Source organism: Oncorhynchus tshawytscha, unplaced genomic scaffold (genome assembly GCF_018296145.1).
Source record: "Oncorhynchus tshawytscha isolate Ot180627B unplaced genomic scaffold, Otsh_v2.0 Un_contig_3195_pilon_pilon, whole genome shotgun sequence".
Classification (NCBI taxonomy): Eukaryota; Metazoa; Chordata; class Actinopteri; order Salmoniformes; family Salmonidae; genus Oncorhynchus; species Oncorhynchus tshawytscha.
In genome coordinates this window covers 23,757-47,412 of record NW_024608444.1, presented here as the reverse complement: position 1 = coordinate 47,412, position 23,656 = coordinate 23,757, and the positions used below count along the sequence as shown (strand labels likewise).

At 48.0% G+C, this 23,656-nt stretch overlaps 1 long non-coding RNA gene across 1 annotated transcript; it reads right to left on the bottom strand.

The window, feature by feature from the left end:
- Positions 1 to 1,598: 1,598 nt before the first annotated feature.
- On the bottom strand, positions 1,599 to 6,597 carry LOC121843534. Its single transcript, XR_006081621.1, has 3 exons — positions 6,448 to 6,597; positions 1,936 to 1,989; positions 1,599 to 1,657 (listed from the first exon to the last, which is right to left on the bottom strand). It is a non-coding gene; the product is annotated as an uncharacterized LOC121843534 (long non-coding RNA).
- Between the last annotated feature and the right edge of the window lie 17,059 nt (positions 6,598 to 23,656).

The following is a 23,656-nucleotide window of genomic DNA, read 5'->3' as shown; positions in this document are numbered from 1 at the left end:
GTGGTACCAGCTGCTGCAGGGGCGGTGGTGGTGGTACCAGCTGCTGCAGGGGCGGTGGTGGTGGTACCAGCTGCTGCAGGGGCGGTGGTGGTGGTACCAGCTGCTGCAGGGGCGGTGGTGGTGGTACCAGCTGCTGCAGGGGCGGTGGTGGTGGTACCAGCTGCTGCAGGGCGGTGGTGGTGGTACCAGCTGCTGCAGGGGCGGTGGTGGTGGTACCAGCTGCTGCAGGGGCGGGTGGTGGTACCAGCTGCTGCAGGAGCGGTGGTGGTGGTGCCAGCTGCTGCAGGAGCGGTGGTGGTGGTACCAACTGCTGCAGGAGCGGTGGTGGTGGTACCAGCTGCTGCAGGAGCGGTGGTGGTGGTACCAGCTGCTGCAGGGGCGGTGGTGGTGGTACCAGCTGCTGCAGGGGCGGTGGTGGTGGTACCAGCTGCTGCAGGAGCGGTGGTGGTGGTACCAGCTGCTGCAGGAGCGGTGGTGGTGGTACCAGCTGCTGCAGGAGGTGGTGGTGGTACCAGCTGCTGCAGGGGCGGTGGTGGTGGTACCAGCTGCTGCAGGAGCGGTGGTGGTGGGACCAGCTACTGCAGGGCGGTGGTGGTGGGACCAGCTGCTGCAGGGGCGGTGGTGGTGGTACCAGCTGCTGCAGGAGCGGTGGTGGTGGTACCACTGCTGCAGGGGCGGTGGTGGTGGTACCAGCTGCTGCAGGGGCGGTGGTGGTGGCACCAGCTGCTGCAGGGGCGGTGGTGGTGGTACCAGCTGCTGCAGGGGCGGTGGTGGTGGTACCAGCTGCTGCAGGAGCGGTGGTGGTGGTACCAGCTGCTGCAGGGGCGGTGGTGGTGGTACCAGCTGCTGCAGGGCGGTAGTGGTGGTGGTACCAGCTGCTGCAGGGGCGGTAGTGGTGGTGGTACCAGCTGCTGCAGGGGCGGTAGTGGTGGTGGTACCAGCTGCTGCAGGGCGGTGGTGGTGGTGGTACCAGCTGCTGCAGGGGCGGTGGTGGTGGTACCAGCTGCTGCAGGGCGGTGGTGGTGGTACCAGCTGCTGCAGGGGCGGTGGTGGTGGTACCAGCTGCTGCAGGGGCGGTGGTGGTGGTACCAGCTGCTGCAGGGCGGTGGTGGTGGTACCAGCTGCTGCAGGGCGGTGGTGGTGGTACCAGCTGCTGCAGGGGCGGTGGTGGTGGTACCAGCTGCTGCAGGGGCGGTGGTGGTGGTACCAGCTGCTGCAGGGGCGGTGGTGGTGGTACCAGCTGCTGCAGGGCGGTGGTGGTGGTACCAGCTGCTGCAGGAGCGGTGGTGGTGGTGGTACCAGCTGCTGCAGGAGCGGTGGTGGTGGTACCAGCTGCTGCAGGGCGGTGGTGGTGGTACCAGCTGCTGCAGGAGCGGTGGTGGTGGTACCAGCTGCTGCAGGGGCGGTGGTGGTGGTGGTACCAGCTGCTGCAGGAGCGGTGGTGGTGGTGGTACCAGCTGCTGCAGGGGCGGTGGTGGTGGTACCAGCTGCTGCAGGAGCGGTGGTGGTGGTACCAGCTGCTGAAGGAGTGGTGGTGGTACCAGCTGCTGCAGGAGTGGTGGTGGTGCTGCACCAGCTGCTGCAGGAGTGGTGGTAGTGACAGCTGCTGCAGGGGCGGTGGTGGTTTGAGCTGCTGCAGGGGCGGTGGTGGTGACAGCTGTGGCAGGAGTATTGGTGTTGACAACATTAAGTCTGACATTTTAAAATCGGAAATGTTCTCAACCTTTAATACACAAGTCTGAATTTCCTGCTGTACAGGAAGTGTACTGCAACAACGGGGGTATGAAATTAACTTCTATCGGCTGATAAAGACATAACCCTTTTTTCTAGCTACAGTTTTAGAATGTGGCTGTCCATCCACTCATGAGATATATAACGTTTTTAATCTAATGAAAGGTTAACCACTAAGGAACACACACAAACACAGTGTATTACCTGCTAGCAGGAGGAGAATCATCAGAGGCTTCATATCCATGTCCTTTTAGGTCTCTGTTGAGGTAAACCACACAACATCAATCACACATGAACCCCATTAAATCTTCCATTAACCGCTGTTGAAGGATGATGTCATTGACCAACATTAATTAGATATTAGTCCATATTACAAAATCATATGATGTTACTTGATTTTCAAACAGCAGTCCTATAATACCTTCAGTTGTATTAACAGTGTGTCACGGTTTTCTTGTGGTGAAGGAGAGCCAGACCAAAATGCAGCGTGGTAATTTTGATACATTTAATAACCGAATAAACACGAACAATACAAAAACAATAACAGTAACAGTAACTGGCTGACTGGCGGATCTGGAAGATCATGGCTGACTGGCGGATCTGGAAGATCATGGCTGACTGGCGGATCTGGAAGATCCTGGCTGACTGGCGGATCCTGGCTGACTGGCGGATCTGGAAGATCATGGCTGACTGGCGGATCTGGAAGATCATGACTGACTGGCGGATCTGGAAGATCATGACTGACTGGCGGATCCTGGCTCACTGGCGGATCTGGAAGATCCTGGCTCACTGGCGGATTTGGAAGATCCTGGCTGACTGGCGGATCTGGAAGATCCTGGCTGACTGGCGGATCCTGGCTCTGGCGGATCCTGGCTGACTGGCGGCTCTAGCTGCTCTGGCTGCTCCATGCAGACTGGCAGCTCTGGCTGCTCCATGCAGACTGGCAGCTCTGGCTGCTCCATGCAGACTGGCAGCTCTGGCTGCTCCATGCAGACTGGCAGCTCTGGCTGCTCCATGCAGACTGGCAGCTCTGGCTGCTCCATGCAGACTGGCAGCTCTGGCTGCTCAATGCAGGCTGGCAGCTCAGGCAGCGCTGAACAGGCAGGAGACTCCAGCAGCGCTGTAGAGGAGGAAGGCTCTGGCAGCGCTAAACAAGCGGGAGACTCCGGCAGCGCTGGAGAGGAGAAAGGCTCTGGCAGCGCTAAACAGGCGGGAGACTCCGACAGCGCTAATCAGGCGGGAGACTCCGACAGCGCTGGAGAGGAGAAAGGCTCTGACAGCGCTGAACAGGCGAGGCGCACTGAAGGCCTGGTGCGTGGTGCTGGCACTGGTGGTACTGGGCCGAGAACACGCACAGGAAGCCTGGTGCGGGGAGCTGCCACCGGAGGACTGGTGTGTGAAGGTGGCACAGGATGGACCGGACCGTGAAGGCGTACTGGAGAGCTTGAGAGCAGGGCTGGCACAGGACGTGCAAGGCTAGGGAGGTGCACAGGAGGCCTGGTGCGTGAGGCTGGCACAATCTTCATCAGCCGACTAACACGCACCTCAGGACGAGTATGGAGCGCTGACCCAGGTGCCATCAAATCCCGACACGCTCAGTCGGGCGAATACCGTACCTAAAGCACCAACACAGCAACTCCCTTATAACTCTCTCCTCCAATTACCCCATTAACTCCTTCACAGTCTCTGCTTAGCTCACCTCCAACACCAGCTTCTGGTTCTGGCCTCCTCCTGGCTCCTCACGATAAACAGGGTGAGTTGGCTCAGGTCTGACTCTGACTCTGCCACACTCTCCCTCAGCCCCCCAATACATTTTTGGGGCTGACTCTCGGGCTTCCTTCCGCGCCGCCGTGCTTGTCTCTCCAACTCCATTCTCCTATAACCCTCTTCGCACTGCTCCAGCGAATCCCAGGCGGAGCTCCGGCACTCTCTCTGGGTCGACCGCCCACCTGTCTATTTCCTCCCAAGTCGTATAATCCAAACTGTGAGCTCCTGCTGCCTCTGCCTGTCACCACGCTGCTTGGTCCTGTTGTGGTGGGTGATTCTGTCACGGTTTTCTTCCGTCGAAGGAGAGTCGGACCAAAATGCAGCGTGGTAATTTTGATACATGTTTAATAACCGAATAAACACGAACAATACAAAAACAATAACAGTAACATGAAACCGAAACAGCCTAAACTGGTGCAAACTAACACAGAGACAGGAACAATCACCCACGAAACACTCAAAGAATATGGCTGCCTAAATATGGCTCCCAATCAGAGACAACGATAAACACCTGCCTCTGATTGAGAACCACTCCAGACAGCCATAGACTAAACCAATACCTCACAAAACCCCAAGACAAAACACACCACATAATAAATCCATGTCACACCCTGGCCTGACCAAAATAATAAAGAAAACACAAAATACTAAGACCAGGGCGTGACACAGTGTCCCCTATGTGTTTACCAGTAGATGTCTTATCAGCCTGCTTCCAATGTCTTCAGCCCTCTGCTCTGCTTTCACTGTAGATTACTGTATTGCTGTACATTACTGTATAATTATCATTATGTATAATTATTATTGTTATTATCATTATCACATTATTATGATTATTATTATCATTATCGTTATCATTGTTATTATTGTTATTATCAACATGTAATTTGTATTACCATGATTGTTTTCATTATTACAATAATTCTCATTATCATCATCATTTTTATTAGTATCATTATTTTATTATCATCGTTGTTAATATCATTATTATTATCACCATTCGTATCATTATCATCATTATTATTATCATCGTTATTATGATGATAATAATAACAATAATTATTACCATCATTATTATTATCATTATTACCATCATTATTATTATCATTGTTATTATGATCATTATTATTATTGTCATCATTATTATTATTATCATTATTAATATCATGATTATTATCTTCATTATCATTATCATTATTTTCATTATCATCAATATTATTTAATTTTTTTATTTATTTATTCTTATTCTTATTATAATTATCATTATTATTTACAATGACGGCCTACACCGGCCAAACCCTGACGACGCCGGGCCAATTGTTCGCCGTCCGGTGTGACTCCCAATCACGGCCGGTTGACATACAGCCTGGATTCGAACCAGGGTGTCTGTAGTGACTCCTCAAGCTGCTGAGACGTAGTGCCTTAGACCACCGCGTCACTCGGGAGCCCAGAAGAAAAAATAAGTGTTGCTAAGGTTACCAGTAATCAAGTATATATATATATTTTTTACAACATTATCAAACTATCAAAGACTGACTGGACGTTCCCAAAAGGTAGTTACTTTGACCAAAACAACGGTGGCCCTATCTAGTGCAAAAGTTCACACAATTCCTTCAACAAAAGTTAGCCCCCTTTCTAGCCTTGTAATTACCAGACTGGCCAACAGTTCTTGTCAGCTTGTGAAGGACGACCAATCCACTGAAGGTGTAAAGAAGGCCTTTAAAGGTGTAAATCCTAACCAGCCTCAAAACTCATTGATTCAGTGTGGTAGTTATCTTAAAGTAATTTATTCAGTGTGGTAATTATCTTAAAGTCATTGATTCAGTGTGGTAAGTTATCTTAAAGTCATTGATTCAGTTATCTTAAAGTCATTGTGTGTCATTGATTCAGTGTGGTAGTTATCTTAAAGTCATTGATTCAGTGTGGTAGTTATCTTAAAGTCATTGATTCAGTGTGGTAATTATCTTAACAATGTTAAGTGGAAGTGAGTCCAACCTGTTTCTTTCTCCCTTCCGACCACACCTCCCTTTCATCTCATCTCTCTATATCTCTCGCTCCATCTCTCTCTCTCTCTCTCTCTCTCTCTCTCTCTCTCTATCCCTCTCTCTATATCTCTCTCCCTCTCTAAATTGTGAATCAGATTGGCCTTGGTGAAGCTACATCAACAATTCTGCACCTCTATAAAAATATCCCGTCAAGCAATCCCTACACTAATGGGTTTACACCTAGAGTGTCCCATTAAAAACAGATGGCAACAGTTAGCCTACATCTATCCTGGGTTTATACCTATAGCATCCCATTAATAACAGATGACAACAGTTAACCTACATCTATGGGTTTATACCTATAGCATCCCATTAATAACAGATGGCAACAGTTAACCTACATCTATGGGTTTATACCTATAGCATCCCATTAATAACAGATGGCAACAGTTAGCCTACATCTATGGGTTTATACCTATAGCATCCCATTAATAACAGATGGCAACAGTTAACCTACATCTATGGGTTTATACCTAGAGCATCCCGTTAATAACAGATGGCAACAGTTAACCTACATCTATGGGTTTATACCTATAGCATCCCATTAATAACAGATGGCAACAGTTAACCTACATCTATGGGTTTATACCTAGAGCATCCCATTAATAACAGATGGCAACAGTTAGCCTACATCTATGGGTTTATACCTATAGCATCCCATTAATAACAGATGGCAACAGTTAACCTACATCTATGGGTTTATACCTATAGCATCCCATTAATAACAGATGGCAACAGTTAACCTACATCTATGGGTTTACACCTATAGCATCCCGTTAATAACAGATGTAGCTTTCAGTTGCATAGTTAGGTCTAAGACTACTAAGGTCTTGAAATAGGAAGAAAAATGCATATACAATTAGATCAAGCAATCATGACAATCAAATTCACCGAAGCTGCTTCCTACCTGAGAATATCAGAGACGTTGTGTCTGCTAGGACCTGTAGACTACTCAGATGAGAAAGTATGTACAAATAACTCCTCTCTTTCTGAGAACTAAAGATGAGCAACTCCTGGGCAGAGGGGGTTTTGTACGATGACGGAAAACTAGACTTGGAATTTTTTCTAACTTGCTGGACTCGTTTTTCGCCTGCCATTCACGAGCGTCAATCATGCCTTTCAAAAAAATGTATCCACCTACAAGACCTGCAAAACGACTAACCAAAGTCAAAAAGTGACTCTTAAACTATCTCTTAACCACACCCTCAGTGTTATGATGTTTGTTCAAACCCAGCTGAAAACAAACAATGAACACAAAGTGAGATCAATCACATTTATTCATAAAGCCCTCTTAATCAGCTGAACAAAGTGCTGTAAGAAATGACAAAACCCCAAACAGCAAGCAGCTGTAGAAGCACAGTGGCTAGGAAAACCTCCCTAGAAAGGCAGGAACCTAGGAAGAAACCTAGAGAGGAACCAGGCTCTGAGGGGTGGGCCAGTCCTCTTCTGGCTGTGCCTGGTGGAGATTAGAAACCTAGAGAGGAACCAGGCTATGAGGGGTGGGCCAGTCCTCTTCTGGCTGTACTGGGTAGACCAGAGGAACCAGGCTCTGAGGGGTGGGCCAGTCCTCTTCTGGCTGTACTGGGTAGACCAGAGGAACCAGGCTCTGAGGGGTGGGCCAGTCCTCTTCTGGCTGTACTGGGTAGACCAGAGGAACCAGGCTCTGAGGGGTTGGCCAGTCCTCTTCTGGCTGTACTGGGTAGACCAGAGGAACCAGGCTCTGAGCGGTGGGCCAGTCCTCTTCTGGCTATACCAGATAGAGATTTAAGAGTAGGCTACATGTGGCCATTAAGGTCCTGTGAACAGGTCAGGGTTCAATACCCCAGATCAGACAGACTGGCCTTAACTCCCTGGCTATGCAACATAGATACTGGGCTCTGAGACAGGGGGGTTCAGGGCCCCATCTAAAGTTACCTGCGGACAGGGCCAACCAGGCAGGATGCCCACAGCCCCAACACCACTAGAGAGATATCAACAGACCACTATCTTACTGCCCTGAGACAAGGCTAAGTATAGCCCACATCAGGTCCTAAAGGTCTGGTACTCAGGGCTCTATTGTCCCTTTTTCACGTCCTAATGTCCTGGTACTCAGGGCCCTCTTCATTGTCCCTTCTTGTCCCTCCATGTCCTAATGTCCTGGTTCCCCAGGGCTCTATTGTCCCTCCATCAGGTCCTAATGTCCTGGTACCCAGGGCTCTATTGTCCCTCCATCAGGTCCTAATGTCATGGTACCCAACTCACTAACGACCGTCATGTCCTAATGGTCTGGTACCCAGGGCTCTATTGTCCCTCCATCAGGTCCTAATGTCCTGGTACCCAGGGCTCTATTGTCCCTCCATCAGGTCCTAATGTCCTGGTACCCAGGGCTCTATTGTCCTTCCATCAGGTCCTAATGTCCTGGTCCCTCCATCAGGTCCTAGGACCCTATTGTCCCTCCATCAGGTCCTAATGTCCTGGTACCCAGGGATCTATTGTCCCTCCATCAGGTCCTAATGTCCTGGTACCCAGGGCTCTATTGTCCCTCCATCAGGTCCTAATGGTCTGGTACCCAGGGCTCTATTGTCCCTCCATCAGGTCCTAATGTCCTGGTACCCAGTGCTCTATTGTCCCTCTAACCATTCAATGCAAATGTGTTTGAAAATCACATCAAACTCAGATCATCAACACAGTATCGTGCTTTTGTTAGGCAAACATTTTTGAACACGCAGGTTGAAACTGAGTGCGAAACATGGTCATCGTGGACGTTGTTTCAAAGCTGAACAACGGAATGGACAAAGCTTTCTCAGGTGATGATTAATTCAAGGCATTTAAGACGTTCTCTACACTGTCAGATAGAGCAGCATGATTATAGTTCTCTACACTGTCAGATAGAGCAGCATGATTATAGTTCTCAACACTAAACCTCTAGTGAATGGTCTATAGATCTTTACCTGTAGTGAATGGTCCATAGAGTACACCCCCCCCTCTCCCCCTTCCTCCCCCTTAGACGATCCCGCAGGTGACGAAGCTGGATGTGGAGGTCCTGGGTTGGCATGGTTACGCGTGGTCTGTGGTTGTGATGCCGATTACACAGTTGGACGTTCTGCCAATTTCTCAAAAACAAATTTGGAGGCGGCTTATGGTAGAGAAATTAACATGAAATTATCTGACAACAGCTCTGGGTGGACATTCCTGCAGTCAGCATGCCATTTGCATGCTCCCTCAACTTGAGACATTTGTGGCATTGTTTGGTGTGACAAAACTGCACATTTGAAAGTGGCCTTTTATTGTCCTCAGCACAAGGCGCACCTGTACAATGATCATGCTGTTTCATCAGCTTCTTGATATGCCACACCTGTCAGGTAGATGGAATTTCTTGAAAAAGGAGAAATGCTCACTAACAGGGATGTAAAAGTTTTTTCATCTCTTGAAACATGGGAACAACACTTTACATGTTGCCTTATTATTTATGTTTAGTAAACTCAGCAAAAAAAGAAACGTCTTCTCGCTGTCAACTGCGTTTATTTTCAATATGTGTTTGAACATAACAAGATTCAACAACTGAGACATAAACTGAACACGTTCCACAGACATGTGACTAACAGAAATGGAATAATGTGTCCCTGAACAAAGGTGGGGTCAAAATCAAATGTAACAATCAGTATCTGATGTGGCCACCAGCTGCATTAATTACTGCAGTGCATCTCCTCCTCATGGACTGCACCAGATTTGCCAGTTATTGCTGTGAGATGTTACCCCACTCTTCCACCAAGGCACCTGCAAGTTCCTGGATATTTCTGGGGGAATGGCCCTAGCCCTCACCCTCCGACCCAACAGGTCCCAGACCTGCTCAATGGGATTGAGATCCGGGCTCTTCGCTGGCCATGGCAGAACACTGACATTCCTGTCTTGCAGGAAATAACGCACAGAACTAGCAGTATAGCTTGTTGTCATGCGGGTTGTTATGAGGGTCATATCATGATGAGCCTGCAGGAAGGGTACCACGTGAGGGAGGAGGATGTCTTCCCTGTAACACAGAGCGTTGAGATTGCCTGCAATGACAACAAGTTCAGTCAGATGATGCCGTGTCAGGGCCCAACCTTACCCGGAAATACACAGCCTATTATAAAGCATCTATTCCCCAGTAACCCAGAGGAACATACTTCCCCAAAAACCATCTCAGAACTGCTCACATCCTGTTTAGCCACCTTGTTGGGCGGAACAAAACATGAACAACATTCCCAAAGCTGTACTCATCCCTTTGTCTCCTCCCACCACCTCATGGACTCCCCCCCTCCCCCCCTACCACTCCTTCCACCACCCCTTGTTTCATTACCGCTAGTGAATGGTCTATAGTTCTATACCTCTAGTGAATGGTCTATAGTTCTATACCTCTAGTGAATGGTCTATAGTTCTATAGTTCTTTACCTCTAGTGAATGGTCTATAGTTCTATACCTCTAGTGAATGGTCTATAGTTCTATAGTTCTTTACCTCTAGTGAATGGTCTATAGTTCTATAGTTCTTTACCTCTAGTGAATGGTCTATAGTTCTATAGTTCTATACCTCTAGTGAATGGTCTATAGTTCTATACCTCTAGTGAATGGTCTATAGTTCTTTACCTCTAGTGAATGGTCTATAGTTCTATAGTTCTTTACCTCTAGTGAATGGTCTATAGTTCTATAGTTCTTTACCTCTAGTGAATGGTCTATAGTTCTATAGTTCTATACCTCTAGTGAATGGTCTATAGTTCTATACCTCTAGTGAATGGTCTATAGTTCTATACCTCTAGTGAATGGTCTATAGTTCTATAGTTCTTTACCTCTAGTGAATGGTCTATAGTTCTATACCTCTAGTGAATGGTCTATAGTTCTATAGTTCTTTACCTCTAGTGAATGGTCTATAGTTCTATAGTTCTATACCTCTAGTGAATGGTCTATAGTTCTATAGTTCTATACCTCTAGTGAATGGTCTATAGTTCTTTACCTCTAGTGAATGGTCTATAGTTCTATAGTTCTTTACCTCTAGTGAATGGTCTATAGTTCTATACCTCTAGTGAATGGTCTATAGTTCTATAGTTCTATACCTCTAGTGAATGGTCTATAGTTCTATACCTCTAGTGAATGGTCTATAGTTCTATAGTTCTATACCTCTAGTGAATGGTCTATAGTTCTATAGTTCTATACCTCTAGTGAATGGTCTATAGTTCTATACCTCTAGTGAATGGTCTATAGTTCTATAGTTCTTTACCTCTAGTGAATGGTCTATAGTTCTTTACCTCTAGTGAATGGTCTATAGTTCTATACCTCTAGTGAATGGTCTATAGTTCTATACCTCTAGTGAATGGTCTATAGTTCTATACCTCTAGTGAATGGTCTAGTAGTTCTATTACCTAGTCTATAGTTCTATACCTCTAGTGAATGGTCTATAGTTCTATAGTGAATGGTTTTCTATAGTTCTATACCTCTAGTGAATGGTCTATAGTTCTATACTATACCTCTAGTGAATGGTCTATAGTTCTATAGTTCTTTACCTCTAGTGAATGGTCTATAGTTCTATAGTTGGTCTATACCTCCTAGTGAATGGTCTATAGTTCTATACCTCTAGTTCTATACCTCTAGTGAATGGTCTATAGTTCTATACCTCTAGTGAATGGTCTATAGTTCTATAGTTGGTCTATAGTTCTATACTCTAGTGAATGGTCTATAGTTCTATACCTCTAGTGAATGGTCTATAGTTCTATACCTCTAGTGAATGGTCTATAGTTCTATAGTTCTATACCTCTAGTGAATGGTCTATAGTTCTATACCTCTAGTGAATGGTCTATAGTTCTATACCTCTAGTGAATGGTCTATAGTTCTTTACCTCCAGTGAATGGTCTATAGTTCTCTAGTGAATGGTCTATAGTTCTAATGGTCTATAGTTCTATACCTCTAGTGAATGGTCTATAGTTCTATACCTTCTGGTCTATAGATCTATACCTCTAGTGAATGGTCTATAGTTCTATACCTCTAGTGAAGGGTCTATAGTTCTATAGTTCTATACCTCTAGTGAATGGTCTATAGTTCTATACCTCTAGTGAATGGTCTATAGTTCTATACCTCTAGTGAATGGTCTATAGTTCTATACCTCTAGTGAATGGTCTATAGTTCTATACCTCTAGTGAATGGTCTATAGTTCTATACCTCTAGTGAATGGTCTATAGTTCTATACCTCTAGTGAATGGTCTATAGTTCTTTACCTCTAGTGAATGGTCTATAGTTCTTTACCTCTAGTGAATGGTCTATAGTTCTATAGTTCTTTACCTCTAGTGAATGGTCTATAGTTCTTTACCTCTAGTGAATGGTCTATAGTTCTATAGTTCTATACCTCTAGTGAATGGTCTATAGTTCTATACCTCTAGTGAATGGTCTATAGTTCTATAGTTCTATGAATGGTCTATAGTTCTAAGTGAATGGTCTATAGTTCTTTACCTCTAGTGAATGGTCTATAGTTCTATACCTCTAGTGAATGGTCTATAGTTCTAATGGTCTATAGTTCTAGTTCTATACCTCTAGTGAATGGTCTATAGTTCTATAGTTCTATACCTCTAGTGAATGGTCTATAGTTCTATACCTCTAGTGAATGGTCTATAGTTCTATACCTCTAGTGAATGGTCTATAGTTCTATTTATAGTTCTATTTCTACCTCTAGTGAATGGTCTATAGTTCTTTACCTCTAGTGAATGGTCTATAGTTCTATACCTCTAGTGAATGGTCTATAGTTCTATACCTCTAGTGAATGGTCTATAGTTCTATACCTCTAGTGAATGGTCTATAGTTCTATAGTTCTATACCTCTAGTGAATGGTCTATAGTTCTATACCTCTAGTGAATGGTCTATAGTTCTATACCTCTAGTGGTCTATGGTTCTATGAATGGTCTATAGTTCTATAGTTCTTTACCTCTAGTGAATGGTCTATAGTTCTTTACCTCTAGTGAATGGTCTATAGTTCTATAGTTCTTTACCTCTAGTTCTATTTCTACCTCTAGTGAATGGTCTATAGTTCTATAGTTCTTGAATGGTCTATAGTTCTACTTTCTATTGAATGGTCTATAGTTCTATAGTTCTATAGTTCTATACCTCTAGTGAATGGTCTATAGTTCTTTACTATAGTTCTCTAGTGAATGGTCTATAGTTCTATAGTTCTATACCTCTAGTGAATGGTCTATAGTTCTTTACCTAGTTAGTGAATGGTCTATAGTTCTATACCTCTAGTGAATGGTCTATAGTTCTTTACCTCTAGTGAAGGGTCTATAGTTCTTTACCTCTAGTGAATGGTCTATAGTTCTATAGTTCTTTTCTTTCTACCTCTAGTGAATGGTCTATAGTTCTATAGTTCTTACCTCTAGTGAATGGTCTATAGTTCTATACCTCTAGTGAATGGTCTATAGTTCTATAGTTCTTTACCTCTAGTGAATGGTCTATAGTTCTATAGTTCTATACCTCTAGTGAATGGTCTATAGTTCTATAGTTCTTTACCTCTAGTGAATGGTCTATAGTTCTATAGTTCTATACCTCTAGTGAATGGTCTATAGTTCTATAGTTCTATACCTCTAGTGAATGGTCTATAGTTCTATAGTTCTATACCTCTAGTGAATGGTCTATAGTTCTATAGTTCTATACCTCTAGTGAATGGTCTATAGTTCTATACCTCTAGAGAATGGTCTATAGTTCTTTACCTCTAGTGAATGGTCTATAGTTCTATACCTCTAGTGAATGGTCTATAGTTCTTTACCTCTAGTGAATGGTCTATAGTTCTATAGTTCTTACCTCTAGTGAATGGTCTATAGTTCTATACCTCTAGTGAATGGTCTATAGTTCTTTACCTCTAGTGAATTGTCTATAGTTCTTTACCTCTAGTGAATGGTCTATAGTTCTTTACCTCTAGTGAATGGTCTATAGTTCTATAGTTCTTTACCTCTAGTGAATGGTCTATAGTTCTTTACCTCTAGTGAATGGTCTATAGTTCTATACCTCTAGTGAATGGTCTATAGTTCTATACCTCTAGTGAATGGTCTATAGTTCTATAGTTCTTTACCTCTAGTGAATGGTCTATAGTTCTATAGTTCTTTACCTCTAGTGAATGGTCTATAGTTCTATAGTTCTTTACCTCTAGTGAATGGTCTATAGTTCTTTACCTCTAGTGGTCTGATACTCCTTCCATTTCAATATTATCTCTTGCACAGTGCTCCTTGGGATGTTTAAAGCTTGGGAAATCTTTTTGTATACAAATCCGGCTTTAAACTTCTTCACAACAGTATCTCGGACCTGCCTGGTGTGTTCCTTGTTCTTCATGATGCTCTCTGCGCTTTTAACGGACCTCTGAGAAATCAAATCAAATCAAATCAAATTTTATTTGTCACATACACATGGTTAGCAGATGTTAATGCGAGTGTAGCGAAATGCTTGTGCTTCTAGTTCCGACAATGCAGTAATAACGAGCAAGTAATCTAACTAACAATTCCAAAAAAAAAACTACTGTCATACACAGTGTAAGGGGATAAAGAATATGTACATAAGGATATATGAATGAGTGATGGTACAGAGCAGCATAGGCAAGATACAGTAGATGATATCGAGTACAGTATATACATATGAGATAAGTATGTAAACCAAGTGGCATAGTTAAAGTGGCTAGTGATACATGTATTACATAAGGATGCAGTCGATGATATAGAGTACAGTATCAACGTATGCATATGAGATGAACAATGTAGGGTAAGTAACATTATATAAGGTAGCATTGTTTAAAGTGGCTAGTGATATATTTACATCATTTCCCATCAATTCCCATGATTAAAGTGGCTGGAGTAGAGTCAGTGTCATTGACAGTGTGTTGGCAGTAGCCACTCAATGTTAGTGGTGGCTGTTTAACAGTCTGATGGCCTTGAGATAGAAGCTGTTTTTCAGTCTCTCGGTCCCAGCTTTGATGCATCTGTACTGACCTCGCCTTCTGGATGGCAGCGGGGTGAACAGGCAGTGGCTCGGGTGGTTGATGTCCTTGATGATCTTTATGGCCTTCCTGTAGCATCGGGTGGTGTAGGTGTCCTGGAGGGCAGGTAGTTTGCCCCCGGTGATGCGTTGTGCAGACCTCACTACCCTCTGGAGAGCCTTACGGTTGAGGGCGGTGCAGTTGCCATACCAGGCGGTGATACAGCCCGCCAGGATGCTCTCGATTGTGCATCTGTAGAAGTTTGTGAGTGCTTTTGGTGACAAGCCGAATTTCTTCAGCCTCCTGAGGTTGAAGAGGCGCTGCTGCGCCTTCCTCACGATGCTGTCTGTGTGAGTGGACCAATTCAGTTTGTCTGTGATGTGTACGCCGAGGAACTTAAAACTTGCTACCCTCTCCACTACTGTTCCATCGATGTGGATGGGGGTGTTCCCTCTGCTGTTTCCTGAAGTCCACAATCATCTCCTTAGTTTTGTTGACGTTGAGTGTGAGGTTATTTTCCTGACACCACACTCCGAGGGCCCTCACCTCCTCCCTGTAGGCCGTCTCGTCGTTGTTGGTAATCAAGCCTACCACTGTTGTGTCGTCCGCAAACTTGATGATTGAGTTGGAGGCGTGCATGGCCACGCAGTCGTGGGTGAACAGGGAGTACAGGAGAGGGCTCAGAACGCACCCTTGTGGGGCCCCAGTGTTGAGGATCAGCGGGAGGAGATGTTGTTGCCTACCCTCACCACCTGGGGGCGGCCCGTCAGGAAGTCCAGTACCCAGTTGCACAGGGCGGGGTCGAGACCCAGGGTCTCGAGCTTGATGACGAGCTTGGAGGGTACTATGGTGTTGAATGCCGAGCTGTAGTCGATGAACAGCATTCTCACATAGGTATTCCTCTTGTCCAGATGAGTTAGGGCAGTGTGCAGTGTGGTTGAGATTGCATCGTCTGTGGACCTATTTGGGCGGTAAGCAAATTGGAGTGGGTCAAGGGTGTCAGGTAGGGTGGAGGTGATATGGTCCTTGACTAGTCTCTCAAAGCACTTCATGATGACGGATGTGAGTGCTACGGGGCGGTAGTCGTTTAGCTCAGTTACCTTAGCTTTCTTGGGAACAGGAACAATGGTGGCCCTCTTGAAGCATGTGGGAACAGCAGACTGGTATAGGGATTGATTGAATATGTCCGTAAACACACCGGCCAGCTGGTCTGCGCATGCTCTGAGGGCGCGGCTGGGGATGCCGTCTGGGCCTGCAGCCTTGCGAGGGTTAACACGTTTAAATATCTTACTCACTTCGGCTGCAGTGAAGGAGAGACCGCATGTTTCCGTTGCAGGCCGTGTCAGTGGCACTGTATTGTCCTCAAAGCGGGCAAAAAAGTTATTTAGTCTGCCTGGGAGCAAGACATCCTGGTCCGTGACTGGGCTGGGTTTCTTCCTGTAGTCCGTGATTGACTGTAGACCCTGCCACATACCTCTTGTGTCTGAGCCGTTGAATTGAGATTCTACTTTGTCTCTGTACTGGCGCTTAGCTTGTTTGATAGCCTTGCGGAGGGAATAGCTGCACTGTTTGTATTCAGCCATGTTACCAGACACCTTGCCCTGATTAAAAGCAGTGGTTCGTGCCTTCAGTTTCACACGAATGCTGCCATCAATCCACGGTTTCTGGTTAGGGAATGTTTTAATCGTTGCTATGGGAACGACATCTTCAACGCACGTTCTAATGAACTCGCACACCGTATCAGCGTATTCGTCAATGTTGTTGTCTGACGCAATACGAAACATCTCCCAGTCCACGTGATGGAAGCAGTCTTGGAGTGTGGAGTCAGCTTGGTCGGACCAGCGTTGGACAGACCTCAGCGTTTGAGCTTCTTGTTTTAGTTTCTGTCTGTAGGCAGGGATCAACAAAATGGAGTCGTGGTCAGCTTTTCCGAAAGGGGGCGGGGCAGGGCCTTATATGCGTCACGGAAGTTAGAGTAACAATGATCCAGGGTCTTTCCACCCCTGGTTGCGCAATCGATATGCTGATAAAATTTAGAGACTGAGACTATCACAGTGCAGGTGCATTTATACAGAGACTTTATTACACACAGGTGGATTGTATTTATCATCATTAGTCATTTAGGTCAACATTGGATCATTCAGAGATCCTCACTGAACTTCTGGAGAGAGTTTGCTGCACTGAAAGTAAAGGGGCTGAATAATTTTGCACGCCCAATTTTTCAGGTTTTGATTTGTTAAAAAGTTTGAAATATCCAATAAATGTCGTTCCACTTCATGATTGTGTCCCACTTGTTGTTGATTCTTCACAAAAAATACAGTTTTATATCTTTATGTTTGAAGCCTGAAATGTGGCAAAAGGTCGCAAAGTTCAAGGGGGCCGAATACTTTCGCAAGGCACTGTATACTAGTCTGGTCTGAAAGGTAGCAGCCTTGCTCTAGTGGGTCCACTAGTCTGGTCTGAAAGGTAGTAGCCTTGCTCTAGTGGGTCCACTAGTCTGGTCTGAAAGGTAGTAGCCTCTGGATAGTGGGTCTACTAGTCTGGTCTGAAAGGTAGTAGCCTCGGGCTAATGGGTCTACTAGTCTGGTCTGAAAGGTAGTAGCCTCGGTCTAATGGGTCTACTAGTCTGGTCTGAAAGGTAGTAGCCTCGGGCTAATGGGTCTACTAGTCTGGTCTGAAAGGTAGTAGCCTCGGTCTAATGGGTCTACTAGTCTGGTCTGAAAGGTAGTAGCCTCGGGCTAATGGGTCTACTAGTCTGGTCTGAAAGGTAGTAGCCTCGGGCTAATGGGTCTACTAGTCTGTTCTGAAAGGTATTTGCCTCGGGCTAATGGGTCTACTAGTCTGGTCTGAAAGGTAGTAGCCTCGGTCTAGTGTTGCCTAGTTGTCTGGTCTGAAAGGTAGTAGCCTCGGGCTAATGGGCTAGCTCACTTTCCATCCCTGACTGTAGTTGTGTTCGAATACTCATACTAACCACACTTATGAACTAATAGTACATAGTAAATACTCATTAAGTATGTAGTAAATTGTATTATAGTAAGGGTATTCTAACACAGTTTTTTCCTCGAACACAGCTTATTATGACTATAACTCAGCCAGGACATGCTTTCAGTGGTGTTATCCAATTTCTGACACCAATATAGTTAATTACAGGAATACCCTGAGTGGGACTCAAACCCAAGTGCCTGTGACTGTCATTCCAAAACCATTATACCAAAAGGTTTTAATCTCTTGGTGAGGTCGCTAGTTGTTATATGAACTGTTAGTCAGTATAAGTCTGGAGACGAGAGTTTGTAATTTTGATGTTTTAAAAACCATGATGTTTTCCTCATAATCAGTTTGATTTTCATCCTCCTCATTGTTATTCATAACATTGTGAGCCAATCAAAAACACTGAACAACCTTCGTAGAAGGAATTCATTCAATTGAAATATACATTAGGCCCTAATATATGGATGTCACATGACTGGGCAGTAGTGTTGCCATGGGTGGGCCTGGGAGGGGATAGGCCGACCACTTGCAACCAGGCCCAGCCAATCAGAATGAGTTTATCCCCACAAAAGGTCTTCATTAGACAGAAATAGTCCTCATGTGAAGGTAAGAAACCAATTGACCTTTTCTAGAATCCTCATGTGACAGTAAGATACCAACCGAACTGTTCTAGAATTCTCATGTGACAGTAAGAAACCAACTGACCTGTTCTAGAATCCTCATGTGACAGTAAGATACCAACGGACCTGTTCTAGATTCCTCATGTGACAGTAAGATACCAACGGACCTGTTCTAGAATCCTCTCAACAACACAAACAGTCAGGGCCCAACCTTACCCATAAACACACAGGCATCTATTCCCCAGTAACCCAGAGGCACATACTTCCCACAACACCATCTCAGAACTGCTCACATCCTGTTTAGCCACCTTGTTGGGCGGAACAAAACATGAACAACATTCCCAAAGCTGTACTCATCCCTTTGTCTCCTCCCACCACCTCATGGACTCCACCCTCCCCCTACCACTCCTTCCACTACCCCCCTCCCACTTCCTTCCACCAACCCTCCCACCCCCCTCCTTCCCCTACCCCTCCCTCCCACTCCTTCCACCCCTCCCTCCCACTCCTTCCACCCCCTCCCTCCCTACTCCTTCCACCCCTCCCTCCACTCCTTCCACCCCTCCCTCCCTACTCCTTCCACCCACCCCTACCTTACCTCCTTCCACCCTCCCTCCACTCCTTCCACCATTCCTTCCTACTCCTTCCACCCTCCCTCCCTACTCCTTCCACCCCTCTCATCCACTCCTTTCCACTCCTTCCACCTCCCTCCCTACTCCTTCCACCCCTCCTCTCTCCTTCCACCCTCCCTCCCTACTCCTTCCACCCCTCCCTCCTACTCCTTCCACCCTCCTCCTACTCCTTCCACCCCTCCCTCCCTACTACTTCCACCCCTCCTCCCTACTCCTTCCACCCCTCCCTCCCTACTCCTTCCACCCCCTCCCTCCCTACCTTCCACCCTCCCACCTCCCTCCCTACTCCTTCCACCCCTTCCACCCCCTACCTTCCACCCCTCCCACCCCTCCCTCCCTACTCCTTCCACCCCTACCTTCCACTCCTTCCACCCCTCCCATCCACTCCTTCCACCCCTCCCATCCACTCCTTCCACTCCTTCCACCCTCCCCTACTCTTCACCCTCCCATCCACTCCTTCCACTCCTTCCACTCCTTCCACCCCTCCCTCCTACTCCTTCCACCCTCCCATCCACTCCTTCCACCTCCCATCCACTCCTTCCACTCCTCCCATCCACTCCTTCCACTCATTCCACCTCCCTCCTACTCCTTCACCCCTCCCTCCTACTCCTTCCACCCCTCCCATCCACTCCTTCCACCCCTCCCATCCACTCCTTCCACTCATTCCACCCCTCCCTCCTGCCTCCTTCCACCCCTCCCATCCACTCCTTCCACCCCTCCATCCTCCTTCCACCCTCCCATCCACTCCTTCCACCCTTTCTCCCACTCCTTCCACCCTCCCATCCACTCCTTCCACCCTTCCCTCCTACTCCTTCCACCACTCCCATCCACTCCTTCCACCCTTCCACCCCTCCCTCCACCCCTTCCCCCCTACCTCCCTCCTTCCACCCTTTTCTCCCTCCTTCCACCCCTACCTTACACTCCTTCCACCCTCCCCTCCACTCCTTCCACCATTCCTCCCTACTCCATCCACCCCTCCCTCCCTACTCCTTCCTCCACCCCATCCCTCCCTTACACTCCTTTCCACCCTCCCTCCACTCCTTCCACCATTCTTTCCCTACTCCTTCCACCCCTCCCTCCCTACTCCTTCCACCCCCCCATCCACTCCTTCCACTCCTTCCACCCTCCCTCCCTACTCCTTCCACCCTCTCCCATCCACTCCTTCCACTCCTTCCACCCTCCCTTCCACTCCTTCCACCCCTCCCTCCACTCCTTCCACCCTCCTCCATCCTTCCACCCCTCCCTCCACTCCTTCCACCCCTCCCTTCCACTCCTTCCACCCCTCCTCCACTCCTTCCACCCTCCCTTCACTCCTTCCACCCCTCCTCCACTCCTTCCACCCCTCCCTCCCACTCCTTCCACTCCTTTCCACCCCCTCCTTCCACTCCTTCCACCCCTCGCTCCACTCCTTCCACCCTCCCTCCCACTCCTTACCCTCCTTCCACCCCTCCCTCCACTCCTTCCACCATTCCCTCCCAGTCCTTCCACCCCCTACCTTCCACTCCTTCCACCTCCCTCCTACTCCTTCCACCATTCCCTCCCTACTCCTTCCACCCCTCCCTCCCCTACTCCTTCCACCCCTCTCATCCACTCCTTCCACTCCTTCCACCCCTCCCTCCCTGCTCCTTCCACCCTCCCTCCCTATTCCTTCCACTTCTTCCACCCCTCCCCTCCTTCCCCTTCCACCCCTCCCTCTCTCCTACCACCCTCCCTCCTTTCCTCCACCTCCCTCCACCCTTTCCCCCTACCTTCCACCCTCCCACCCCTCCCTCCCACTCCTTCCACCCTACCTTCCACTCCTTCCACCCCTCCCATCCACTCCTTCCACCCCTCCCATCCACTCCTTCCACTCCTTCCACCCCCTCCCTCCCTCCTTCCACTCCCCATCCACTCCTTCCACTCCTTCCACCTCCCACCCACTTCCTTCACTCCTTCCACCCCTCCCTCCCTACTCCTTCCACCCCTCCCATCCACTCCTTCCACTCCTTCCACCCTTTCTCCCACTCCTTCCACCCTCCCTCCCTACTCCTTCCACTACTCCCATCTACTCTTCCACTCCTTCCACCCTCCTTCCTACTCCTTCCACTTTTCCTCTTCTCCTCCACCCCTCCCTATCTACTTTTTCGACTCCTCCCTCCCTACTTCCTTCCACCTTCCACCCTACCTCCCACTCCTTCCACCCTCTCCCACTTCCACCCCTGCCTCCCACTCCTTTCCACCATTCTCCCTACTTTCCACCTTCCTCTCCTTTACCTTCCTCCACTTCTCTTCCCTTACACTCCCCTTCACTACTTCCATCCACACCTTCCACCCTCCCTCCTACTCCTTCCACCCTCCCATCCACTCCTTCACTCCTTCCACCCCCTTTCTCCACTCCTTCCACCCTCCCTCCTACCCTTCCACCACCTCCCATCCACTCCTTCCACTCCTTCCACCCCTCCCTCCCACCCTTCCACCCCTTCTTCCTTCTCCTCCCACCCCCTCCCATCCACTCCTTCGACTCCTCCCTCCCTACTCTCCTTCCACCCCTTCCCACCCCTACCTCCTCTACTCCTTCCACCCCTCTCTCCACTCCTTCACCCCTACCTCCACTCCTTTTCCACTATTCCCTCCCTACTCCTTCCACCCCTCCTTCCCTACTCCTTCCTCCACCCCTCCCACTTACACTCCTTCCACTCCTCCCCTCCCTCCTTCCACCATTCTCTCTCTCCTCCTTCCACCCCTCCTCCCTACTCCTTCCACCCCTCCCATCCACTCCTTCCACCCCTCCTCCCTACTCCTTCCACCCCTCCCTTCCACTCCTTCCACCCCTCCATCCCTCCCTTCACACCCTCCCTCCATCTTTCCACCCTCCTCCACTCCTTCCACCCCTCCCTTCACTCCTTCCACCCCTCCCTTCCCTACTCCTTCTCCACCCCTCCCACCCTACACTCCTTCCATTCTTCCCCTACCTTCCACCCCTCCCTCCCTACTCCTTCCACTCCTTCCTCCCCTTACTTTTCCTCCACCCCTCCTTCCCTTTATACTCCTTTTTCACTACTCCCATCTACACTCTTCCACCCTCCTCCTACTTTTCCACCCCTCCCATCCACTCCTTCCACTCCTTCCACCCCTTTCTCCCACTCCTTCCACCCCTCCCTCCTACTCCTTCCACCACTCCCATCCACTCCTTCCACCCCTCCCTCCCACTCCTTCCACCCCTTCCTCCTACTCCTCCCACCCCTCCCATCCACTCCTTCGACTCCTCCCTACTCCTTCCACCCCTTCCACCCCTACCTCCCACTCCTTCCACCCTCTCCCACTCCTTCCACCCTACCTACCTCTTCCACCATTCCCTCCTTACTCCTTCCACCCTCCCTCCCTACTCCTTCCTCCACCCCTCCTACCTCACTCCTTCCACCCCTCCCTCCTCCTTTCCACCATTCTCTCCCTACTTTCTTCCACCATCTCCTCCCTACTCCTTCCACCCTCCCATCCATCATTCCACCCCTCCCTCCCTACTCATTCCACCCCTCCCATCCCATCCTTCCACTCATTCCACCTCCCTTCCACTTCCTTCCACCCCCTCCTTCCACTCCTTCCACCCCTCCATCCACTCCTTCCACCCTCCCTCACTCCTTCCACCCTCCTCCACTCCTTCCACCCCTCCTTCACTCCACTCCACCTCTCTTCCTTCCACTCCTTTCCACCTCCTTCCACTCATTCCACCCCCTCCACTTCACTCCTTCCTTTCCTCCCTCCACTCCTTCCACACCTCCCATCTACTCCACTCCTTCCACTCCTTCCATCCCTCCTTTCCACTCCTCCCTCCCTACCCTCCACTCCTCCCATCCACCCTCCCTCCACTCCTTCACCCCTCCCATCCCTCCTTCCACTCCTTCCTCCCTACTCCTTCCACCCTCCCATCCACTCCTTCCACCCCTCCCCCTCCCTCCCCTACCCTTCCACCCCTCCCTCCCACAGTGTATCAGGCTACAGGTAGCTGGAACAGTGTGTGTGTTTATCTGTATCAGGCTACAGGTAGCTGGAACAGTGTGTGTGTTTACCTGTATCAGGCTACAGGTAGCTGGAACAGTGTGTGTGTTTACCTGTATTAGGCTACAGGTAGCTGGAACAGTGTGTGTTTACCTGTATCAGGCTACAGGTAGCTAGAACAGCGTGTGTGTTTACCTGTATCAGGCTACAGGTAGCTGGAACAGTGTGTGTGTTTACCTGTATCAGGCTACAGGTAGCTAGAACAGTGTGTGTGTTTACCTGTATCAGGCTACAGGTAGCTAGAACAGTGTGTGTGTTTACCTGTATCAGGCTACAGGTAGCTAGAACAGTGTGTGTGTTTACCTGTATCAGGCTACAGGTAGCTGGAACAGTGTGTGTGTTTACCTGTATCAGGCTACAGGTAGCTGGAACAGTGTGTGTGTTTACCTATATCAGGCTACAGGTAGCTGGAACAGTGTGTGTGTTTACCTGTATCAGGCTACAGGTAGCTGGAGCAGTGTGTGTGTTTACCTGTATCAGGCTACAGGTAGCTGGAACAGTGTGTGTGTTTACCTATATCAGACTGCAGCTAGACAGACAGAGAGATAAACACATCAGATCTATTTTAACAACACATCATATTGTGTGCACCAGAGTGTGTCTGTGTCTTTGTCTGTGTGTGTGTTACTCAATGGAGGGGAATTTGCTGACGTTGTTGGAAACTCTGATGAGCATGCGAGCTGCTTTCAGATGCTCCCTCTCTTCAAATGGATCTGAAATCAATCAAAACATCAATACATCAACCAATCAATACATAAATCAACCAACCAATACATCAATCAATCAACCAATAAATCAATCAACCAACCAATAAATCAACCAATAAATCAACCGATCAACCAACCAATAAATCAATCAACCATTACATCAAATTCAGCCGGTACATCAATCAAC